General features: G+C 40.6%; 15 non-coding genes across 15 annotated transcripts; all 15 read left to right on the top strand.

The window, feature by feature from the left end:
* Positions 1-698: 698 nt before the first annotated feature.
* Positions 699-771, top strand: trnav-aac. The gene has a single exon. It is a non-coding gene; the product is annotated as a tRNA-Val (tRNA).
* Positions 772-900: 129 nt separating this feature from the next.
* On the top strand, positions 901-973 carry trnav-cac. The gene has a single exon. It is a non-coding gene; the product is annotated as a tRNA-Val (tRNA).
* Positions 974-2206: 1233 nt separating this feature from the next.
* Positions 2207-2279, top strand: trnav-aac. Its single transcript has one exon. It is a non-coding gene; the product is annotated as a tRNA-Val (tRNA).
* A 128-nt stretch (positions 2280-2407) lies between these two features.
* Positions 2408-2480, top strand: trnav-cac. The gene has a single exon. It is a non-coding gene; the product is annotated as a tRNA-Val (tRNA).
* Positions 2481-3715: 1235 nt separating this feature from the next.
* On the top strand, positions 3716-3787 carry trnav-aac. Its single transcript has one exon. It is a non-coding gene; the product is annotated as a tRNA-Val (tRNA).
* A 130-nt stretch (positions 3788-3917) lies between these two features.
* On the top strand, positions 3918-3989 carry trnav-cac. Its single transcript has one exon. It is a non-coding gene; the product is annotated as a tRNA-Val (tRNA).
* A 1233-nt stretch (positions 3990-5222) lies between these two features.
* trnav-aac lies at positions 5223-5295 on the top strand. The gene has a single exon. It is a non-coding gene; the product is annotated as a tRNA-Val (tRNA).
* A 129-nt stretch (positions 5296-5424) lies between these two features.
* On the top strand, positions 5425-5498 carry trnav-cac. Its single transcript has one exon. It is a non-coding gene; the product is annotated as a tRNA-Val (tRNA).
* A 1237-nt stretch (positions 5499-6735) lies between these two features.
* trnav-aac lies at positions 6736-6808 on the top strand. The gene has a single exon. It is a non-coding gene; the product is annotated as a tRNA-Val (tRNA).
* Positions 6809-9411: 2603 nt separating this feature from the next.
* trnav-aac lies at positions 9412-9484 on the top strand. Its single transcript has one exon. It is a non-coding gene; the product is annotated as a tRNA-Val (tRNA).
* Positions 9485-10913: 1429 nt separating this feature from the next.
* On the top strand, positions 10914-10986 carry trnav-cac. Its single transcript has one exon. It is a non-coding gene; the product is annotated as a tRNA-Val (tRNA).
* A 2815-nt stretch (positions 10987-13801) lies between these two features.
* Positions 13802-13874, top strand: trnav-cac. Its single transcript has one exon. It is a non-coding gene; the product is annotated as a tRNA-Val (tRNA).
* A 129-nt stretch (positions 13875-14003) lies between these two features.
* On the top strand, positions 14004-14076 carry trnav-cac. Its single transcript has one exon. It is a non-coding gene; the product is annotated as a tRNA-Val (tRNA).
* Positions 14077-16811: 2735 nt separating this feature from the next.
* On the top strand, positions 16812-16884 carry trnav-aac. The gene has a single exon. It is a non-coding gene; the product is annotated as a tRNA-Val (tRNA).
* A 1764-nt stretch (positions 16885-18648) lies between these two features.
* On the top strand, positions 18649-18722 carry trnav-aac. Its single transcript has one exon. It is a non-coding gene; the product is annotated as a tRNA-Val (tRNA).
* The last annotated feature ends 855 nt before the right edge of the window (positions 18723-19577 follow it).

Below are 19577 nucleotides of genomic sequence, written 5' to 3'. Positions count from 1 at the left end.
ATACATTTTCAGACCCTTTGCTATGAGGCTGGAAATTGAGCTCAGGTCCATCCTGTTTCCATTGATCATCCTTGAGATGTTTCTTCAACTTGATTGGAGTCCACCTGTGGTAAATTCAAATGATTGGTCATTTCTGCAGCATTGAAGGTACCCAAGAACACAGTGGCTTCCATCACTCTTAAATAGAAGAAGTTTGGAACCACCAAGCCTCTTCCAAGTTCCGGCTGCACACGATAATTCCCGGCTTCTCATGTCTACCTCACATAATATCCCAAATTGAGTACCACAGAAAGAGCCATAATACCCATTAAATATTTTAAAAATACCTTATTTACGTACGTTTTCAGACCCTTTGCTATGAGGCTGGAAATTGAGCTCAGGTCCATCCTGTTTCCATTGATCATCCTTGAGATGTTTCTTCAACTTGATTGGAGTCCACCTGTGGTAAATTCAAATGATTGGTCATTTCTGCAGCATTGAAGGTACCCAAGAACACAGTGGCTTCCATCACTCTTAAATGGAAGAAGTTTTGAACCACCAAGCCTCTTCCAAGAGCCGCTGCACACAATAATTCCCGGCTTCTCAAGCCTTATTGTTTAATTAATTGACTAAGTAATTTCTGATTTCATTAGGTTCTGAGAGCGATAAATGTCCCACCCAGCCAAAGTCAGCCACACCCTTAGTATTCCACTCATTGGGTTTCCGTAGTGTAGTGGTTATCACGTTCGCCTAACACGCGAAAGGTCCCCGGTTCGAGACCGGGCGGAAACACATTTTAACAAATTGGTCCTTCGCACTTCTCAGTATTTGCTATTCAGACTTTAGTTTCAGTAGTGTATTGGTTATCACGTTCGCCTCACACGCGAAAGTCAGTCACACCCTTAGTTTTCCAATCATTCGGTTTCCGTAGTGTAGTGGTTATCACGTTCGCCTCACACGCGAAAGGTCCCCGGTTCGAAACCGGGTGGAAACATTTTGTAATATTCAATATTTCCCAATGCCCAGAGGCTAGCATTTGGTTTGAAACAGTTGAGGTTTGTCTAAACCTTGCTGTCTACCTCTCCGACCTGTGGATCAATGTTGCCGTTTTTTTGGGGACCTCCACCATGCGATCTGTATGAATGTGACCAGACTGACAGCTTCTCTGAGCCAGGCAAATTCATTTATCAGGGTCATTGTAATGGATATATCCAAAGAAATGGCAATATAATCCAAGGTAAAACAAACAAAAATGTAGATCGTTTTCTGTCATTTCAGCTGCTTGATGTGATTGTGTGATAGATTTAGTTGGCTGGCTAGCAAAGGAAAAGAAGCTAGCCTGCATAGGTACAGTGCATTCGGAAAGTTTTCAGACCCCTTACTTTTTTCCACATTTTGTTACGTTACAGCCTTATACTAAAATGGATGAAATAAAATAAAATCTATCTACACACAATACCACATAATGACAAAGCGATAACATATAGTTTTTATTAATGAAAAAAATATTTTAAAAATACCTTATTTACATACATTTTCAGACCCTTTGCTATGAGGCTGGAAATTGAGCTCAGGTCCATCCTGTTTCCATTGATCATCCTTGAGATGTTTCTTCAACTTGATTGGAGTCCACCTGTGGTAAATTCAAATGATTGGTCATTTCTGCAGCATTGAAGGTACCCAAGAACACAGTGGCTTCCATCACTCTTAAATAGAAGAAGTTTGGAACCACCAAGCCTCTTCCAAGTTCCGGCTGCACACGATAATTCCCGGCTTCTCATGTCTACCTCACATAATATCCCAAATTGAGTACCACAGAAAGAGCCATAATACCCATTAAATATTTTAAAAATACCTTATTTACGTACGTTTTCAGACCCTTTGCTATGAGGCTGGAAATTGAGCTCAGGTCCATCCTGTTTCCATTGATCATCCTTGAGATGTTTCTTCAACTTGATTGGAGTCCACCTGTGGTAAATTCAAATGATTGGTCATTTCTGCAGCATTGAAGGTACCCAAGAACACAGTGGCTTCCATCACTCTTAAATGGAAGAAGTTTTGAACCACCAAGCCTCTTCCAAGAGCCGCTGCACACAATAATTCCCGGCTTCTCAAGCCTTATTGTTTAATTAATTGACTAAGTAATTTCTGATTTCATTAGGTTCTGAGAGCGATAAATGTCCCACCCAGCCAAAGTCAGCCACACCCTTAGTATTCCACTCATTGGGTTTCCGTAGTGTAGTGGTTATCACGTTCGCCTAACACGCGAAAGGTCCCCGGTTCGAGACCGGGCGGAAACACATTTTAACAATTGGTCCTTCGCACTTCTCAGTATTTGCTATTCAGACTTTAGTTTCAGTAGTGTATTGGTTATCACGTTCGCCTCACACGCGAAAGTCAGTCACACCCTTAGTTTTCCAATCATTCGGTTTCCGTAGTGTAGTGGTTATCACGTTCGCCTCACACGCGAAAGGTCCCCGGTTCGAAACCGGGCGGAAACATTTTGTAATATTCAATATTTCCCAATGCCCAGAGGCTAGCATTTGGTTTGAAACAGTTGAGGTTTGTCTAAACCTTGCTGTCTACCTCTCCGACCATGTGGATCAATGTTGCCGTTTTTTTGGGGACCTCCACCATGCGATCTGTATGAATGTGACCAGACTGACAGCTTCTCTGAGCCAGGCAAATTCATTTATCAGGGTCATTGTAATGGATATATCCAAAGAAATGGCAATATAATCCAAGGTAAAACAAACAAAAATGTAGATCGTTTTCTGTCATTTCAGCTGCTTGATGTGATTGTGTGATAGATTTAGTTGGCTGGCTAGCAAAGGAAAAGAAGCTAGCCTGCATAGGTACAGTGCATTCGGAAAGTTTTCAGACCCCTTACTTTTTTCCACATTTTGTTACGTTACAGCCTTATACTAAAATGGATGAAATAAAATAAAATCTATCTACACACAATACCACATAATGACAAAGCGATAACATATAGTTTTTATTAATGAAAAAAATATTTTAAAAATACCTTATTTACATACATTTTCAGACCCTTTGCTATGAGGCTGGAAATTGAGCTCAGGTCCATCCTGTTTCCATTGATCATCCTTGAGATGTTTCTTCAACTTGATTGGAGTCCACCTGTGGTAAATTCAAATGATTGGTCATTTCTGCAGCATTGAAGGTACCCAAGAACACAGTGGCTTCCATCACTCTTAAATAGAAGAAGTTTGGAACCACCAAGCCTCTTCCAAGTTCCGGCTGCACACGATAATTCCCGGCTTCTCATGTCTACCTCACATAATATCCCAAATTGAGTACCACAGAAAGAGCCATAATACCCATTAAATATTTTAAAAATACCTTATTTACGTACGTTTTCAGACCCTTTGCTATGAGGCTGGAAATTGAGCTCAGGTCCATCCTGTTTCCATTGATCATCCTTGAGATGTTTCTTCAACTTGATTGGAGTCCACCTGTGGTAAATTCAAATGATTGGTCATTTCTGCAGCATTGAAGGTACCCAAGAACACAGTGGCTTCCATCACTCTTAAATGGAAGAAGTTTTGAACCACCAAGCCTCTTCCAAGAGCCGCTGCACACAATAATTCCCGGCTTCTCAAGCCTTATTGTTTAATTAATTGACTAAGTAATTTCTGATTTCATTAGGTTCTGAGAGCGATAAATGTCCCACCCAGCCAAAGTCAGCCACACCCTTAGTATTCCAATCATTCGGGTTTCCGTAGTGTAGTGGTTATCACGTTCGCCTAACACGCGAAAGGTCCCGGTTCGAGACCGGGCGGAAACACATTTTAACAAATTGGTCCTTCGCACTTCTCAGTATTTGCTATTCAGACTTTAGTTTCAGTAGTGTATTGGTTATCACGTTCGCCTCACACGCGAAAGTCAGTCACACCCTTAGTTTTCCAATAATTTCGGTTTCCGTAGTGTAGTGGTTATCACGTTCGCCTCACACGCGAAAGGTCCCGGTTCGAAACCGGGCGGAAACATTTTGTAATATTCAATATTTCCCAATGCCCAGAGGCTAGCATTTGGTTTGAAACAGTTGAGGTTTGTCTAAACCTTGCTGTCTACCTCTCCGACCTGTGGATCAATGTTGCCGTTTTTTTGGGGACCTCCACCATGCGATCTGTATGAATGTGACCAGACTGACAGCTTCTCTGAGCCAGGCAAATTCATTTATCAGGGTCATTGTAATGGATATATCCAAAGAAATGGCAATATAATCCAAGGTAAAACAAACAAAAATGTAGATCGTTTTCTGTCATTTCAGCTGCTTGATGTGATTGTGTGATAGATTTAGTTGGCTGGCTAGCAAAGGAAAAGAAGCTAGCCTGCATAGGTACAGTGCATTCGGAAAGTTTTCAGACCCCTTACTTTTTTCCACATTTTGTTACGTTACAGCCTTATACTAAAATGGATGAAATAAAATAAAATCTATCTACACACAATACCACATAATGACAAAGCGATAACATATAGTTTTTATTAATGAAAAAAATATTTTAAAAATACCTTATTTACATACATTTTCAGACCCTTTGCTATGAGGCTGGAAATTGAGCTCAGGTCCATCCTGTTTCCATTGATCATCCTTGAGATGTTTCTTCAACTTGATTGGAGTCCACCTGTGGTAAATTCAAATGATTGGTCATTTCTGCAGCATTGAAGGTACCCAAGAACACAGTGGCTTCCATCACTCTTAAATAGAAGAAGTTTGGAACCACCAAGCCTCTTCCAAGTTCCGGCTGCACACGATAATTCCCGGCTTCTCATGTCTACCTCACATAATATCCCAAATTGAGTACCACAGAAAGAGCCATAATACCCATTAAATATTTTAAAAATACCTTATTTACGTACGTTTTCAGACCCTTTGCTATGAGGCTGGAAATTGAGCTCAGGTCCATCCTGTTTCCATTGATCATCCTTGAGATGTTTCTTCAACTTGATTGGAGTCCACCTGTGGTAAATTCAAATGATTGGTCATTTCTGCAGCATTGAAGGTACCCAAGAACACAGTGGCTTCCATCACTCTTAAATGGAAGAAGTTTTGAACCACCAAGCCTCTTCCAAGAGCCGCTGCACACAATAATTCCCGGCTTCTCAAGCCTTATTGTTTAATTAATTGACTAAGTAATTTCTGATTTCATTAGGTTCTGAGAGCGATAAATGTCCCACCCAGCCAAAGTCAGCCACACCCTTAGTATTCCACTCATTGGGTTTCCGTAGTGTAGTGGTTATCACGTTCGCCTAACACGCGAAAGGTCCCCGGTTCGAGACCGGGCGGAAACACATTTTAACAAATTGGTCCTTCGCACTTCTCAGTATTTGCTATTCAGACTTTAGTTTCAGTAGTGTATTGGTTATCACGTTCGCCTCACACGCGAAAGTCAGTCACACCCTTAGTTTTCCAATCATTCGGTTTCCGTAGTGTAGTGGTTTATCACGTTCGCCTCACACGTGAAAGGTCCCCGGTTCGAAACCGGGCGGAAACATTTTGTAATATTCAATATTTCCCAATGCCCAGAGGCTAGCATTTGGTTTGAAACAGTTGAGGTTTGTCTAAACCTTGCTGTCTACCTCTCCGACCTGTGGATCAATGTTGCCGTTTTTTTTGGGGACCTCCACCATGCGATCTGTATGAATGTGACCAGACTGACAGCTTCTCTGAGCCAGGCAAATTCATTTATCAGGGTCATTGTAATGGATATATCCAAAGAAATGGCAATATAATCCAAGGTAAAACAAACAAAAATGTAGATCGTTTTCTGTCATTTCAGCTGCTTGATGTGATTGTGTGATAGATTTAGTTGGCTGGCTAGCAAAGGAAAAGAAGCTAGCCTGCATAGGTACAGTGCATTCGGAAAGTTTTCAGACCCCTTACTTTTTTTCCACATTTTGTTACGTTACAGCCTTATACTAAAATGGATGAAATAAAATAAAATCTATCTACACACAATACCACATAATGACAAAGCGATAGCATATAGTTTTTATTAATGAAAAAAATATTTTAAAAATACCTTATTTACATACATTTTCAGACCCTTTGCTATGAGACTGGAAATTGAGCTCAGGTCCATCCTGTTTCCATTGATCATCCTTGAGATGTTTCTTCAACTTGATTGGAGTCCACCTGTGGTAAATTCAAATGATTGGTCATTTCTGCAGCATTGAAGGTACCCAAGAACACAGTGGCTTCCATCACTCTTAAATAGAAGAAGTTTGGAACCACCAAGCCTCTTCCAAGTTCCGGCTGCACACGATAATTCCCGGCTTCTCATGTCTACCTCACATAATATCCCAAATTGAGTACCACAGAAAGAGCCATAATACCCATTAAATATTTTAAAAATACCTTATTTACGTAAGTTTTCAGACCCTTTGCTATGAGGCTGGAAATTGAGCTCAGGTCCATCCTGTTTTCCATTGATCATCCTTGAGATGTTTCTTCAACTTGATTGGAGTCCACCTGTGGTAAATTCAAATGATTGGTCATTTCTGCAGCATTGAAGGTACCCAAGAACACAGTGGCTTCCATCACTCTTAAATGGAAGAAGTTTTGAACCACCAAGCCTCTTCCAAGAGCCGCTGCACACAATAATTCCCGGCTTCTCAAGCCTTATTGTTTAATTAATTGACTAAGTAATTTCTGATTTCATTAGTTTCTGAGAGCGATAAATGTCCCACCCAGCCAAAGTCAGTCACACCCTTAGTATTCCACTCATTCGGGTTTCCGTAGTGTAGTGGTTATCACGTTCGCCTAACACGCGAAAGGTCCCCGGTTCGAGACCGGGCGGAAACACATTTTAACAGATTGGTCCTTCGCACTTCTCAGTATTTGCTATTCAGACTTTAGTTTCAGTAGTGTATTGGTTATCACGTTCGCCTCACACGCGAAAGTCAGTCACACCCTTAGTTTTCCAATCATTCGGTTTCCGTAGTGTAGTGGTTATCACGTTCGCCTCACACGCGAAAAGGTCCCCGGTTCGAAACCGGGTGGAAACATTTTGTAATATTCAATATTTCCCAATGCCCAGAGGCTAGCATTTGGTTTGAAACAGTTGAGGTTTGTCTAAACCTTGCTGTCTACCTCTCCGACCAGTGGATCAATGTTGCCGTTTTTTGGGGACCTCCACCATGCGATCTGTATGAATGTGACCAGACTGACAGCTTCTCTGAGCCAGGCAAATTCATTTATCAGGGTCATTGTAATGGATATATCCAAAGAAATGGCAATATAATCCAAGGTAAAACAAACAAAAATGTAGATCGTTTTCTGTCATTTCAGCTGCTTGATGTGATTGTGTGATAGATTTAGTTGGCTGGCTAGCAAAGGAAAAGAAGCTAGCCTGCATAGGTACAGTGCATTCGGAAAGTTTTCAGACCCCTTACTTTTTTCCACATTTTGTTACGTTACAGCCTTATACTAAAATGGATGAAATAAAATAAAATCTATCTACACACAATACCACATAATGACAAAGCGATAGCATATAGTTTTTATTAATGAAAAAAATATTTTAAAAATACCTTATTTACATACATTTTCAGACCCTTTGCTATGAGACTGGAAATTGAGCTCAGGTCCATCCTGTTTCCATTGATCATCCTTGAGATGTTTCTTCAACTTGATTGAGTCCACCTGTGGTAAAATTCAAATGATTGGTCATTCTGCAGCATTGAAGGTACCCAAGAACACAGTGGCTTCCATCACTCTTAAATGGAAGGAAGTTTTGAACCACCAAGCCTCTTCCAAGAGCCGCTGCACACAATAATTCCCGGCTTCTCAAGCCTTATTGTTTAATTAATTGACTAAGTAATTTCTGATTTCATTAGGTTCTGAGAGCGATAAATGTCCCACCCAGCCAAAGTCAGTCCACACCCTTAGTTTTCCAATCATTCGGTTTTCCGTAGTGTAGTGGTTATCACGTTCGCCTCACACCGCGAAAGGTCCCGGTTCGAGACCGGGCGGCAAACACATTTAACAGATTGGTCCTTCGCACTTCTCAGTATTTGCTATTCAGACTTTAGTTTCAGTAGTGTATTGGTATCACGTTCGCCTCACACGCGAAAGTCAGTCACACCCTTAGTTTTCCCAATCATTCGGTTTCTGTAGTGTAGTGGTTATCACATTCGCCTCACACGCGAAAGGTCCCGGTTCGAACCGGGTGGAAACATTTTGTAATATTCAATATTTCCCAATGCCCAGAGGCTAGCATTTGGTTTGAAACAGTTTGAGGTTTGTCTAAACCTTGCTGTCTCCTCTCCGACCAGTGATCAATGTTGCCGTTTTTTTGGGGACCTCCACCATGCGATCTGTATGAATGTGACCAGACTGACAGCTTCTCTGAGCCAGGCAAATCATTTATCAGGGTCATTGTAATGGATATATCCAAAGAAATGGCAATATAATCCAAGGTAAAACAAACAAAAATGTAGATTGTTTTCTGTCATTTCAGCTGCTTGATGTGATTGTGTGATAGATTTAGTTGGCTGGCTAGCAAAGGAAAAGAAGCTAGCCTGCATAGGTACAGTGCATTCGGAAAGTTTTCAGACCCCTTACTTTTTTCCACATTTTGTTACGTTACAGCCTTTATACTAAAATGGATGAAATAAAATAAAATCTATCTACACACAATACCACATAATGACAAAGCGATAGCATATAGTTTTTATTAATGAAAAAAATATTTTAAAAATACCTTATTTACATACATTTTCAGACCCTTTGCTATGAGACTGGAATTGAGCTCAGGTCCATCCTGTTTCATTGATCATCCTTGAGATGTTTCTTCAACTTGATTGGAGTCCACCTGTGGTAAATTCAAATGATTGGTCATTTCTGCAGCATTGAAGGTACCCAAGAACACAGTGGCTTCCATCACTCTTAAATAGAAGAAGTTTGGAACCACCAAGCCTCTTCCAAGTTCCGGCTGCACACGATAATTCCCGGCTTCTCATGTCTACCTCACATAATATCCCAAATTGAGTTCCACAGAAAGAGCCATAATACCCATTAAATATTTTAAAAATACCTTATTTACGTACGTTTTCAGACCCTTTGCTATGAGGCTGGAAATTGAGCTCAGGTCCATCCTGTTTCCATTGATCATCCTTGAGATGTTTCTTCAACTTGATTGGAGTCCACCTGTGGTAAATTCAAATGATTGGTCATTTCTGCAGCATTGAAGGTACCCAAGAACACAGTGGCTTCCATCACTCTTAAATGGAAGAAGTTTTGAACCACCAAGCCTCTTCCAAGAGCCGCTGCACACAATAATTCCCGGCTTCTCAAGCCTTATTGTTTAATTATTGACTAAGTAATTTCTGATTTCATTAGGTTCTGAGAGCGATAAATGTCCCACCCAGCCAAAGTCAGCCACACCCTTAGTATTCACTCATTGGGTTTCCGTAGTGTAGTGGTTATCACGTTCGCCTAACACGCGAAAGGTCCCCGGTTCGAGACCGGGCGGAAACACATTTTAACAGATTGGTCCTTCGCACTTCTCAGTATTTGCTATTCAGACTTTAGTTTCAGTAGTGTATTGGTTATCACGTTCGCCTCACACGCGAAAGTCAGTCACACCCTTAGTTTTCCAATCATTCGGTTTCCGTAGTGTAGTGGTTATCACGTTCGCCTCACACGCGAAAGGTCCCGGTTCGAAACCGGTGGAAACATTTTGTAATATTCAATATTTCCCAATGCCCAGAGGCTAGCATTTGGTTTGAAACAGTTGAGGTTTGTCTAAACCTTGCTGTCTACCTCTCCGACCAGGTGGATCAATGTTGCCGTTTTTTGGGGACCTCCACCATGCGATCTGTATGAATGTGACCAGACTGACAGCTTCTCTGAGCCAGGCAATTCATTTATCAGGGTCATTGTAATGGATATATCCAAAGAAATGGCAATATAATCCAAGGTAAAACAAACAAAAATGTAGATTGTTTTCTGTCATTTCAGCTGCTTGATGTGATTGTGTGATAGATTTAGTTGGCTGGCTAGCAAGGAAAAGAAGCTAGCCTGCATAGGGTACAGTGCATTCGGAAAGTTTTCAGACCCCTTACTTTTTCCACATTTTGTTACGTTACAGCCTTATACTAAAATGGATGAAATAAAATAAAATCTATCTACACACAATACCACATAATGACAAAGCGATAGCATATAGTTTTTATTAATGAAAAAAATATTTAAAAATACCTTATTTACATACATTTTCAGACCCTTTGCTATGAGGACTGGAAATTGAGCTCAGGTCCATCCTGTTTCCATTGATCATCCTTGAGATGTTTCTTCAACTTGATTGGAGTCCACCTGTGGTAAATTCAAATGATTGGTCATTTCTGCCAGCATTGAAGGTACCAAGAACACAGTGGCTTCCATCACTCTTAAATAGAAGAAGTTTGGAACCACCAAGCCTCTTCCAAGTTCCGGGCTGCACACGATAATTCCCGGCTTCTCATGTCTACCTCACATAATATCCCAATTGAGTACCACAGAAAGATCCATAATACCCATTAATATTTTAAAAAATACCTTATTTACGTAAGTTTTCAGACCCTTTGCTATGAGGCTGGAAATTGAGCTCAGGTCCATCCTGTTTCCATTGATCATCCTTGAGATGTTTCTTCAACTTGATTGGAGTCCACCTGTGGTAAATTCAAAATGATTGGTCATTTCTGCAGCATTGAAGGTACCAAGAACACAGTGGCTTCCATCAACTCTTAAATGGAAGAAGTTTTGAACCACCAAGCTCTTCCAAGAGCCGCTGCACACAATAATTCCCGGCTTTTCAAGCTTATTGTTTAATTAATTGACTAAGTAATTTCTGATTTCATTATTTTCTGAGAGCGATAAATGTCCCACCCAGCCAAAGTCAGTCACACCCTTAGTTTTCCATCATTCGGTTTCCGTAGTGTAGTGGTTATCACGTTCGCCTCACACGCGAAAGGTCCCCGGTTCGAGACCGGGCGGAAACACATTTTAACAGATTGGTCCTTCGCACTTCTCAGTATTTGCTATTCAGACTTTAGTTTCAGTAGTGTATTGGTTATCACGTTCGCCTCACACGCGAAAGTCAGTCACACCCTTAGTTTTCCAATCATTCGGTTTCCGTAGGTAGTGGTTATCACAGTTCGCCTCACACGCGAAAGGTCCCCGGTTCGAAACCGGGTGGAAACATTTTGTAATATTCAATATTTCCCAATGCCCAGAGGCTAGCATTTGGTTTGAAACAGTTGAGGTTTGTCTAAACCTTGCTGTCTACCTCTCCGACCATGTGGATCAATGTTGCCGTTTTTTTGGGGACCTCCACCATGCGATCTGTATGAATGTGACCAGACTGACAGCTTCTCTGAGCCAGGCAAATTCATTTATCAGGGTCATTGTAATGGATATATCCAAAGAAATGGCAATATAATCCAAGGTAAAACAAACAAAAATGTAGATCGTTTTCTGTCATTTCAGCTGCTTGATGTGATTGTGTGATAGATTTAGTTGGCTGGCTAGCAAAGGAAAAGAAGCTAGCCTGCATAGGTACAGTGCATTCGGAAAGTTTTCAGACCCCTTACTTTTTTCCACATTTTGTTACGTTACAGCCTTATACTAAAATGGATGAAATAAAATAAAATCTATCTACACACAATACCACATAATGACAAAGCGATAGCATATAGTTTTTATTAATGAAAAAAATATTTTAAAATACCTTATTTACATACATTTTCAGACCCTTTGCTATGAGGACTGGAAATTGAGCTCAGGTCCATCCTGTTTCATTGATCATCCTTGAGATGTTTCTTCACTTGATTGGAGTCCACCTGTGGTAAATTCAAATGATTGGTCTTTCTGCAGCATTGAAGGTACCAAGACACATGGCTTCCTCACTCTTAATAGAAGAAGTTTGGAACCACCAGAGCCTCTTCCAAGTTCCGGCTGGCACACGATAATTCACGCTTCTCATGTCTACCTCACATAATATCCCAAATTGAGTTCCACAGAAAGAGCCATAATACCCATTAAATATTTAAAAATACCTTATTTACGTACGTTTTCAGACCTTTGCTATGAGGCTGGAAGATTGAGCTCAGGTCCATCTGTTTCCATTGATCATCCCTTGAGATGTTTCTTCAACTTGATTGAGTCCACCTGTGGTAAATTCAAATGATTGGTCATTTCTGCAGCATTGAAGGTACCCAAGAACACAGTGGCTTCCATCACTCTTAAATGGAAGAAGTTTTGAACCACCAAGCCTCTTCCCAAAGAGCCGCTGCACACAAATAATCCCGGCTTTTCAAGCCTTATTGTTTAATTAATTGACTAAGTAATTTCTGTATGTCATTATTTTCTGAGAGCGATAAATGTCCCCACCCAGCCAAAGTCAGTCACACCCTAGTTTCCAATCATTTGGTTTCCGTAGTGTAGTGGTTATCACGTTCGCCTCACACGCGAAAGTCAGTCACACCCTTAGTTTTTCCCAATCATTCGGTTTTCTGTAGTGTAGTGGTTATCACTGTTCACCTCACACAGCGAAAGGTCCCCGGGTTCGGAAAACGGGTGGAAAATTTTGTAATATTCAATATTTCCCAATGCCCAGAGGCTAGCATTTGGTTTGAAACAGTTGAGGTTTGTCTAAACCTTGCTGTCTACCTCTCCGACCAGTGATCAATGTTGCCGGTTTTTGGGGACCTCCACCATGCGATCTGTATGAATTGACCAGACTGACAGCTTCTCTGAGCCAGGCAAATTCATTTATCAGGGTCATTGTAATGGATATATACCAAAGAAATGGCAATATAATCCAAGGTAAACAAACAAAAATGTAGATTGTTTTCTGTCATTTCAGCTGCTTGATGTGATTGTGTGATAGATTTAGTTGGCTGGCTAGCAAAGGAAAAGAAGCTAGCCTGCATAGGTACAGTGCATTCGGAAAGTTTTCAGACCCCTTACTTTTTTCCACATTTTGTTACGTTACAGCCTTATACTAAAATGGATGAAATAAAATAAAATCTATCTACACACAATACCACATAATGACAAAGCGATAGCATATAGTTTTTATTAATGAAAAAATATTTTAAAAATACCTTATTTACATACATTTTCAGACCCTTTGCTATGAGACTGGAAATTGAGCTCAGGTCCATCCTGTTTCCATTGATCATCCTTGAGATGGTTTCTTCAACTTGATTGGAGTCCACCTGTGGTAAATTCAAATGATTGGTCATTTCTGCAGCATTGAAGGTACCCAAGAACACAGTGGCTTCCATCACTCTTAAATAGAAGAAGTTTGGAACCACCAAGCCTCTTCCAAGTTCCGGCTGCACACGATAATTCCCGGCTTCTCATGTCTACCTCACATAATATCCCAAATTGAGTACCACAGAAAGAGCCATAATACCCATTAAATATTTTAAAAATACCTTATTTACGTAAGTTTTCAGACCCTTTGCTATGAGGCTGGAAATTGAGCTCAGGTCCATCCTGTTTCCATTGATCATCCTTGAGATGTTTTCTTCAACTTGATTGGAGTCCACCTGTGGTAAATTCAAATGATTGGTCATTTCTGCAGCATTGAAGGTACCCAAGAACACAGTGGCTTCCATCACTCTTAAATGGAAGAAGTTTTGAACCACCAAGCCTCTTCCAAGAGCCGCTGCACACAATAATTCCCGGCTTCTCAAGCCTTATTGTTTAATTAATTGACTAAGTAATTTCTGATTTCATTAGGTTCTGAGAGCGATAAATGTCCCACCCAGCCAAAGTCAGTCCACACCCTTAGTTTTCCAATCATTGGTTTCCGTAGTGTAGTGGTTATCACGTTCGCCTCACACGCGAAAGGTCCCCGGTTCGAGACCGGGCGGAAACACATTTTAACAGATTGGTCCTTCGCACTTCTCAGTATTTGCTATTCAGACTTTAGTTTCAGTAGTGTATTGGTTATCACGTTCGCCTCACACGCGAAAGTCAGTCACACCCTTAGTTTTCCAATCATTCGGTTTCCGTAGTGTAGTGGTTATCACGTTCGCCTCACACGCGAAAGGTCCCCGGTTCGAAACCGGGTGGAAACATTTTGTAATATTCAATATTTCCCAATGCCCAGAGGCTAGCATTTGGTTTGAAACAGTTGAGGTTTGTCTAAACCTTGCTGTCTACCTCTCCGACCAGTGGATCAATGTTGCCGTTTTTTTGGGGACCTCCACCATGCGATCTGTATGAATGTGACCAGACTGACAGCTTCTCTGAGCCAGGCAAATTCATTTATCAGGGTCATTGTAATGGATATATCCAAAGAAATGGCAATATAATCCAAGGTAAAACAAACAAAAATGTAGATCGTTTTCTGTCATTTCAGCTGCTTGATGTGATTGTGTGATAGATTTAGTTGGCTGGCTAGCAAAGGAAAAGAAGCTAGCCTGCATAGGTACAGTGCATTCGGAAAGTTTTCAGACCCCTTACTTTTTTCCACATTTTGTTACGTTACAGCCTTATACTAAAATGGATGAAATAAAATAAAATCTATCTACACACAATACCACATAATGACAAAGCGATAGCATATAGTTTTTATTAATGAAAAAAATATTTTAAAAATACCTTATTTACATACATTTTCAGACCCTTTGCTATGAGACTGGAAATTGAGCTCAGGTCCATCCTGTTTCCATTGATCATCCTTGAGATGTTTCTTCAACTTGATTGGAGTCCACCTGTGGTAAATTCAAATGATTGGTCATTTCTGCAGCATTGAAGGTACCAAGAACACAGTGGCTTCCATCACTCTTAAATAGAAGAAGTTTTGGAACCACCAAGCCTCTTCCAAGTTCCGGCTGCACACGATAATTCCCGGCTTCTCATGTCTACCTCACATAATATCCCAAATTGAGTTCCACAGAAAAGAGCCATAATACCCATTAAATATTTTAAAAATACCTTATTTACGTAAGTTTTCAGACCCTTTGCTATGAGGCTGGAAATTGAGCTCAGGTCCATCCTGTTTCCATTGATCATCCTTGAGATGTTTCTTCAACTTGATTGGAGTCCACCTGTGGTAAATTCAAATGATTGGTCATTTCTGCAGCATTGAAGGTACCAAGAACACAGTGGCTTCCATCACTCTTAATGGAAGAAGTTTTGAACCACCAAGCCTCTTCCAAGAGCCGCTGCACACAATAATTCCCGGCTTCTCAAGCCTTATTGTTTAATTAATTGACTAAGTAATTTCTGATTTCATTAGGTTCTGAGAGCGATAAATGTCCCACCCAGCCAAAGTCAGTCACACCCTTAGTTTTCCAATCATTCGGTTTCCGTAGTGTAGTGGTTATCACGTTCGCCTCAACACGCGAAAGGTCCCCGGTTCGAGACCGTGCGGAAACACATTTAACAGATTGGTCCTTCGCACTTCTCAGTATTTGCTATTCAGACTTTAGTTTCAGTAGTGTATTGGTTATCACGTTCGCCTCACACGCGAAAGTCAGTCACACCCTTAGTTTTCCAATCATTCGGTTTCCGTAGTGTAGTGGTTATCACATTCGCCTCACACGCGAAAGGTCCCCGGTTCGAAACCGGTGGAAACATTTTGTAATATTCAATATTTCCCAATGCCCAGAGGCTAGCATTTGGTTTGAAACAGTTGAGGTTTGTCTAAACCTTGCTGTCTACCTCTCCGACCAGTGGATCAATGTTGCCGTTTTTTGGGGACCTCCACCATGCGATCTGTATGAATGTGACCAGACTGACAGCTTCTCTGAGCCAGGCAAATTCATTTATCAGGGTCATTGTAATGGATATATCCAAAGAAATGGCAATATAATCCAAGGTAAAACAACAAAAATGTAGATAGTTTTCTGTCATTTCAGCTGCTTGATGTGATTGTGTGATAGATTTAGTTGGCTGGCTAGCAAAGGAAAAGAAGCTAGCCTGCATAGGTACAGTGCATTCGGAAAGTTTTCAGACCCCTTACTTTTTTCCACATTTTGTTACGTTACAGCCTTATACTAAAATGGATGAAATAAAATAAAATCTATCTACACACAATACCACATAATGACAAAGCGATAGCATATAGTTTTTATTAATGAAAAAAATATTTTAAAAATACCTTATTTACATACATTTTCAGACCCTTTGCTATGAGGACTGGAAATTGAGCTCAGGTCCATCCTGTTTCCATTGATCATCCTTGAGATGTTTCTTCAACTTGATTGGAGTCCACCTGTGTAAATTCAAATGATTGGTCATTTCTGCAGCATTGAAGGTACCCAAGAACACAGTGGCTTCCATCACTCTTAAATAGAAGAAGTTTGGAACCACCAAGCCTCTTCCAAGTTCCGGCTGCACACGATAATTCCCGGCTTCTCATGTCTACCTCACATAATATCCAAATTGAGTACCACAGAAAGAGCCATAATACCCATTAAATATTTTTAAAAATACCTTATTTACGTAAGTTTTCAGACCCTTTGCTATGAGGCTGGAAATTGAGCTCAGGTCCATCCTGTTTCCATTGATCATCCTTGAGATGTTTCTTCAACTTGATTGGAGTCCACCTGTGGTAAATTCAAATGATTGTCATTTCTGCAGCATTGAAGGTACCCAAGAACACAGTGGCTTCCATCACTCTTAAATGGAAGAAGTTTTGAACCACCAAGCCTCTTCCAAGAGCCGCTGCACACAATAATTCCCGGCTTCTCAAGCCTTATTGTTTAATTAATTGACTAAGTAATTTCTGATTTCATTAGGTTCTGAGAGCGATAAATGTCCCACCCAGCCAAAGTCAGCCACACCCTTAGTATTCAATCATTCGGTTTCCGTAGTGTAGTGGTTATCACGTTCGCCTAACACGCGAAAGGTCCCCGGTTCGAGACCGGGCGGAAACACATTTAACAAGATTGGTCCTTCGCACTTCTCAGTATTTGCTATTCAGACTTTAGTTTCAGTAGTGTATTGGTTATCACGTTCGCCTCACACGCGAAAGTCAGTCACACCCTTAGTTTTCCAATCATTCGGTTTCCTGTAGTGTAGTGGTTATCACGTTCGCCTCACACGCGAAAGGTCCCCGGTTCGAAACCGGGTGGAAACATTTTGTAATATTCAATATTTCCCAATGCCCAGAGGCTAGCATTTGGTTTGAAACAGTTGAGGTTTGTCTAAACCTTGCTGTCTACCTCTCCGACCAGTGGATCAATGTTGCCGTTTTTTTGGGGACCTCCACCATGCGATCTGTATGAATGTGACCAGACTGACAGCTTCTCTGAGCCAGGCAAATTCATTTATCAGGGTCATTGTAATGGATATATCCAAAGAAATGGCAATATAATCCAAGGTAAAACAAACAAAAATGTAGATAGTTTTCTGTCATTTCAGCTGCTTGATGTGATTGTGTGATAGATTTAGTTGGCTGGCTAGCAAAGGAAAAGAAGCTAGCCTGCATAGGTACAGTGCATTCGGAAAGTTTTCAGACCCCTTACTTTTTTCCACATTTTGTTACGTTACAGCCTTATACTAAAATGGATGAAATAAAATAAAATCTATCTACACACAATACCACATAATGACAAAGCGATAGCATATAGTTTTTATTAATGAAAAAAATATTTTAAAATACCTTATTTACATACATTTTCAGACCCTTTGCTATGAGGACTGGAAATTGAGCTCAGGTCCATCCTGTTTCCATTGATCATCCTTGAGATGTTTCTTCAACTTGATTGGAGTCCACCTGTGGTAAATTCAAATGATTGGTCATTTCTGCAGCATTGAAGGTACCCAAGAACACAGTGGCTTCCATCACTCTTAAATAGAAGAAGTTTGGAACCACCAAGCCTCTTCCAAGTTCCGGCTGCACACGATAATTCCCGGCTTCTCATGTCTACCTCACATAATATCCCAAATTGAGTTCCACAGAAAGAGCCATAATACCCATTAAATATTTTAAAAATACCTTATTTACGTAAGTTTTCAGACCCTTTGCTATGAGGCTGGAAATTGAGCTCAGGTCCATCCTGTTTCCATTGATCATCCTTGAGATGTTTCTTCAACTTGATTGGAGTCCACCTGTGGTAAATTCAAATGATTGGTCATTTCTGCAGCATTGAAGGTACCCAAGAACACAGTGGCTTCCATCACTCTTAAATGGAAGAAGTTTTGAACCACCAAGCCTCTTCCAAGTTCCGCTGCACACGATAATTCCCGGCTTCTCATGTCTACCTCACTAATATCCAAATTGAGTTCCACAGAAAGAGCCATAATACCATTAAATATTTTAAAAATACCTTATTTACGTAATTTTCAGACCCTTTGCTATGAGGCTGGAAATTGAGCTCAGGTCCATCCTGTTTCCATTGATCATCCTTGAGATGTTTCTTCAACTTGATTGGAGTCCACTGTGGTAAATTCAAATGATTGGTCATTTCTGCAGCATTGAAGGTACCCAAGAACACAGTGGCTTCCATCACTCTTAAATGGAAGAAGTTTTGAACCACCAAGCCTCTTCCAAGAGCCGCTGCACACAATAATTCCGGCTTCTCAAGCCTTATTGTTTAATTAATTGACTAAGTAATTTCTGATTTCATTAGGTTCTGAGAGCGATAAATGTCCCACCCAGCCAAAGTCAGCCACACCCTTAGTATTCCACTCATTGGGTTTCCGTAGTGTAGTGGTTATCACGTTCGCCTAACACGCGAAAGGTTCCCCGGTTCGAGACCGGGCGGAAACACATTTTAACAGATTGGTCCTTCGCACTTCTCAGTATTTGCTATTCAGAATTAGTTTCAGTAGTGTATTGGTTATCACGTTCGCCTCACACGCGAAAGTCAGTCACACCCTTAGTTTTCCAATCATTCGGTTTCCGATAGTGTAGTGGTTATCACAGTTCGCCTCACACGCGAAAGGTCCCCGGTTCGAAACCGGGCGGAAACATTTTGTAATATTCAATATTTCCCAATGCCCAGAGGCTAGCATTTGGTTTGAAACAGTTGAGGTTTGTCTAAACCTTGCTGTCTACCTCTCGACCTGTGGATCAATGTTGCCGTTTTTTTGGGGACCTCCACCATGCGATCTGTATGAATGTGACCAGACTGACAGCTTCTCTGAGCCAGGCAAATTCATTTATCAGGGTCATTGTAATGGATATATCCAAGAAATGGCAATATAATCCAAGGTAAAACAACAAAAATGTAGATCGTTTCCTGTCATTTCAGCTGCTTGATGTGATTGTGTGATAGATTTAGTTGGCTGGCTAGCAAAGGAAAAAGAAGCTAGCCTGCATAGGTACAGTGCATTCGGAAAGTTTCAGACCCCTTACTTTTTTCCACATTTGTTACGTTACAGCCTTATACTAAAATGGATGAAATAAAATAAAATCTATCTACACACAATACCACATAATGACAAGCGATAACATATAGTTTTTATTAATGAAAAAAAATATTTTAAAAATACCTTATTTACATACATTTTCAGACCCTTTGCTATGAGGCTGGAAATTGAGCTCAGGTCCATCCTGTTTCCATTGATCATCCTTGAGATGTTTCTTCAACTTGATTGGAGTCCACCTGTGGTAAATTCAAAT

This window comes from Oncorhynchus mykiss, unplaced genomic scaffold (genome assembly GCF_013265735.2).
Source record: "Oncorhynchus mykiss isolate Arlee unplaced genomic scaffold, USDA_OmykA_1.1 un_scaffold_658, whole genome shotgun sequence".
NCBI lineage: Eukaryota > Metazoa > Chordata > Actinopteri > Salmoniformes > Salmonidae > Oncorhynchus > Oncorhynchus mykiss.
The sequence above is the reverse complement of the archived record's forward strand: the minus strand, read 5'-3'. Positions and strand labels throughout refer to the sequence as shown.